The sequence below is a fragment of the Helianthus annuus genome, chromosome 5 (assembly GCF_002127325.2).
Source record: "Helianthus annuus cultivar XRQ/B chromosome 5, HanXRQr2.0-SUNRISE, whole genome shotgun sequence".
Taxonomy (NCBI): Eukaryota; Viridiplantae; Streptophyta; class Magnoliopsida; order Asterales; family Asteraceae; genus Helianthus; species Helianthus annuus.
In genome coordinates, this window is record NC_035437.2 from 132770055 (window position 1) to 132775343 (window position 5289).

Sequence of the window (5289 nt, forward strand, 5' to 3'; positions counted from 1 at the left end):
TCCAACCAAGGTTTGGGTGGTTTCGCCATCCTTGGTTGTAAGTTCCCGTTGGAGGACCCGACGGCCTAGGTCTATTATCAATGTAGTTTACCATTTCTTGTTGATCGTCCGTTTCTTTCATGCAACTCCAATTTTCATGTGACCCACCACACCCTTCACAAGCCATAACCGAGACTGTTTTTGTGACAACCCGAATATTCAGGTTAGTATTATGTAAATCTCACAACTCTTCAGCGCATACCTACACGATAGACTCCTTAAATGTTCTAGTGCATTTAATCACTCGCGAAACCGACCCATTCGAATTAATATTGATTAATTGTTTAACCAGCCCAATATCCTTATTGATTAGTTAACCGGCCCAAATACCCCATATGTATTGATCCTTATTGATTAGTTAACCGGCCCAACTTCTTTGCTTGAATAATCAGCGGCCCACTGTGGAATCATTTGCAACCGGCCCAACTTCCTTGTTTGAATAATCAGCCCAACACGTTTATCGTTATAAGTTCATGTATACGTATCATAATCCAAATCAAACACTGATTGAGTTTATAACTATAACAAACCCTACACCCTACCCCTCTCATACGTTCGGTAGCAGGAGACTTCTCCCCCCTCTCGTGACCGTCTGCTCTACTTGTAATTCTTCGTAGGTATGTCCTTTCCATCGTGATTGATATTGTATTGATCATGCACCATTTACGAATAAGTGTTGCGTGTTTAGATTATCACACATGATCATAGGGAGGGTTGTAAATTGTATCGAATCTTGTTCGTCTAATCTTGTTTATATGTGTACTGATTGATGTGCGGTGCTTATACATGATATATGGATAACGAGTGATTAAGGTATTAGGGTTTATGATCGTGTAATCAATGAATTGGCATTAATTGTGTAATAGGGTGTTACGATCTCAAGCTACCATTATGATTGAAAAATCTGAATTAAATGAGGGTCTGAATTAATCGGAATCATGCATAACTGATGTAATGGGTAAATTGTAAACGAGATGTTATTGGGCCGCACTGCTCCACATAATCTGTGATAGGGCCGCACTGTATAATGAGTCTGATTAATAGATGTGATAATTTTGTTATGTGGTTCATGATTAAAATATCATATTTGGTCCAATAGTTTTAATTGTACATGGGCAGTAGACTAAGTCAATTGTGTGTGCATGACATTTGCGGTGCAATAGTTTTAATTGTTTTAAATATTGTTTGCTGAATAATTACATGTAATCTTTATGATGTGTGGGTCAGCTAGTGGACCGAATGAAGGTCCAATGGGGGGCGCATTGTGTAGGCTATATATCATTGGAAATATGTGTTGAACTATGTGGCTTACTAATAATTAATCGTATGTGTTGTCATGCAATAAAGGGACCAAACAAAAGCCCAATGGGGCGGCTGGGTTGAACTATGTGGCCTATGGGTATGTTATAATAAATCATGTTGGTATCCCTCAATTTGTTTAATAGAGCCGCCATCCACCATGTCACCAACATATAAAATTGTTACTTTTGATAATTGTCAGTAAGCATTAAATGATGAGAAGATGTGTTGGAATGGGGGTTGGGCGTAACACAAGTTAGTAATGGGCTGTATTATTTTTAGTATTATACATAAGTAGTTACTTAGTGGATTGTGAAGAAAACTGATTTTATAGTGGGCCTGAACGGTTGGGTTGAACTGTTGGGGGATTGTTTGCTATGTGTGATAAAGTGTAAACTTGTAATGCGGAGTGTAAACATGAATGATATATTAATTGATATGAGATTCCATGACGATAACCGATGGACATGTTGCATGGTAAACTGTTATGTTTCATAGGACATGTGTGATTCTTGTATGTTACTACGTATACGTAATGAAAGCAATGATTTTGTGAGTTACTGTTATGGCGCGTGAAACGATGATTGTAAATGTGTGTACGATCCGTGTTTATTGCATGTGTGGTGAGTTCCATGTAGAACTAATTCTTAATGATAACCATACTAGGATTTGATTGACCAACTATGAGCGTAAACGAATTACTAATCTTACCGAGCAAATCTAAGGTGAGTTCATTGCTCTTTTCTCAAGCATGGATCCCAGTGAAGGGATAACGGGTAACGTTCCGTTGAGGAATGCATGGGTAATGGGATGTTGGTTATTGTACTCAGTTTTCTATCATTGTAAGACCACTACATCTACCGGGTCGTTGCTTGTAGGGCAACGGGGGTTATTAGTTGATAGCGCTATTAGGTTTGGCACCCTCACGACGTTCAAGGGGAACGGGCGTGAACTAATTACCTTAAAACATGACCAATGCTTTGATAGAGGCATTGGGGTTGGCAATCACATATCATCTGGCCATTCGGTACTCGAGTAATAACAACATCGACACATCAAACAATCTAACAACAAACAACCTATTGTCTTGCAAACTGTTTTACTCACATGATTGGTAACACTACTTGGTAAACAAACGCAAACCTTGAACTCACCAGCGTAGTCTGACACACTTGTTTACATGCTTGTAGGTAATTATTGAAGGAACTTGGGAGCTTGCTGTCTGATGCTGCTGGAGTGGGTGTGGTCATAATAAACAGTTTCTTTGATTTGGTTTCGATACATTATACATTTAAACTCTTATGCTTCCGCTCAGTACTTTGGTTTGGTTTAACTTTCAAACGATACATTTCTTTCAATTGGGTATTTAAATACATTATTACTTGTGTTTGATATGATTAGTGGCTCTTTGTTGAATCGTTACGCCTCCATTAGGGACACGCCCTAGGTGGTAAATTGGGGGTGTGACAGTTTTTGTCATTTCTAGTTTTTTTATTTTTGAGGAAAGGGCCTCGATTTGGGCTTGTAAAGAGGTGCTTTCGTCGACCTTATGGGCGCCCGGGGCGATAGACTTATTTCCCCGGGGAGTGTGCCATTGAAAATTGGTTTGAGCAATTTCCTCAATTTGATTATATATTTCGTGTGGGCGTCGATTACCTAAAAGTCCCCCGGAGCTAGAATCAAGTGTCTGCCTAGTGTGTGGCAACAATCCATTGTAGAAAGTGGATACTTGTTGCCATATTGCGAGGCCATGATGGGGACACTTGCGTAATAGCTCCTTGAACCTTTCCCATGTTTCATATAAGGATTCCCCGTCCTCTTGTGAGTATGTATTAATTTCAGCCATTAATTTAGCAGTTTTAGAAGGAGGGAAATACTTATATAGAAACTTTTGGGCTAGTTCATCCCAGGTGTTTACCGATCCAGCTGGGAGGGTGTTGAGCCAAGCTTTCGCTCGGTCTTTTAGTGAGAACGGAAACATACGGAGGCGTATGGCGTCGTTTGATGCTCCATTGATCCGAAAGGTATCACATATTTCTAAGAAATTAGTTATATGTAGATGAGGATCCTCGTCCGCAAGCCCGTGGAAGGTTGCGGAGTTTTGGAGCATTTGTATCAAATGCGGTCGGAGCTCGAAGTTATTGGCTTCGACATTTGGAGCATTGATAGCGGCGCCTAGATTACCTACGGTGGGCCGTAGATAATCCATAAGGGTACGTTGGTCCGCCATTGGGGGTGGATCACCCGAAACCTTCTCTTGGTTTTTGGCTTTTAACCTTTTTCTGAGAAAGCGTTCGGGTTCTTCTAGCGGTTCTTTTATGTCTTTATTGGAACTGGAGCTCATACACTACGTGAGGATGGTGTCGGGTTCCAAGTCCTGCAATAAAAACAAAAAAGAATGTCGGTCAGAAGGTTCACCACGGCCCCGTGTTGAGCGAACACGGCCCCGTGGTCGGAAATACAGTGATTGTTTTCCAGATCCCAGTTACTGGAAGTTGGACACGGCCCCATGTTGCACCGGCACGGCCCTGTGGTCAGCCTTCTGTAACTTGAAAAACAAAAACTGCCAGTAACTTTGCTGAGCACGGCCCGTGTCCGACCAGGCACGGCCCCGTGCTGAGCTCTGCAGAAGCTAAAAATCTAAAAAAAAATAATCCTAAAAAATAAAAAAAATAAAAAAAATGATTAGGCCGTTGATTCCTAACTTTCTTAAAATCCTTGTGTCCCCGGCAACGGCGCCAAAAACTTGATGCGTGTGTAGTGTAATATTATTTTGATGAGTATTTAAGCCCTTTTTACACTTTTAGCCAAGTTTTAAATTTATAAAACACGATATTTACTAACACTAAACACACATATGGGCAAGTGCACCCATATAGTGTTGGTAAGATACCGAGGTCGTCCAAGGACACAAGAGCTTTTAATACCGGTTTATCCTCAACGTCTAATCAAATCAAAAAGGTTAGAAAAATGTTTTAAACTAAGAAAAATAAAAACTAACTAAAATGCTGAAAATAAAAATAAAATAAAAACAGATAGACAAGATGAATCACTTGGTTCCGACACGTGTATTAGTATAACCTTTGATTATTTTCGCACTTTTGCACTTGTTTAAGAGATTATCTTAGTTATTGTAGTAGGCCCCTCTTTTGAAGGCGACGTTACCCTCAACCCAGTAGTTTGAGTCAGCAAGGATACAATCCTAAAGGGTCGGATTATTGAAAGATAATGAATTAAGTTATTAATGCAAATTATGGTAGGCCCCGCTTCTGGCGGTGACGTTACCCTCGGCTAAGTAGTCTGAGTCAGCAGGGATACAGTCCTAAATAGCCGGGTTATAGTATTAATAGTAGTTAACTTATGAGGGGGTCAAAGAGTTTGGATCCCCGCCATCCAATACCTATGGGCATTGAAGGAGATCCTACTAAATTTGACCCAGGTCCCAAGCAGGACCTCTAAACGCTAAACAAGGGCAAGACCCTTACCAAACCGTTCCCTTAACCCCCGACCAGGTAGCCAACATACCTCCATATAGACCGTGGAGATATGAATGGTGAAAATCTTTTATTTTATATAGACAGTAAAATAACGCCAAGACACCACGGACAAACGATAAGGAAAGATCACCTTCAACACAAGTAACTAGTTATTAAAGTCATTAATACAAAACCAAATAAAAAGTGCAAAAGATTAAAAATAAAAAGTATTATACTAAACACTTGTCTTCACCAAGTGATGTAAGAGACTTAGGCAAACATGGCCTTGATTGTCAAGAACTCTTACGATCAATCTTGGATCCCGAGACGACTCACACACTCTATGATGGACAATGGATGATGGTGGTGGATGATGGTGTTATGGTGGTGGTGGGTGGTGGATGAAGTGTGAGAGAGGTGGTGTGCCAAGGGATGAGAGAGAATGAAGCCAAGCTCCTCTATTTATAGGCTGAAC

General features: G+C 40.4%; 1 non-coding gene across 1 annotated transcript; it reads left to right on the top strand.

Annotated features, from left to right (window-relative positions):
- The first annotated feature begins 3083 nt into the window (after positions 1–3083).
- On the top strand, positions 3084–3190 carry LOC118492656. The gene has a single exon (XR_004894659.1). It is a non-coding gene; the product is annotated as a small nucleolar RNA R71 (small nucleolar RNA).
- Positions 3191–5289: the final 2099 nt, after the last annotated feature.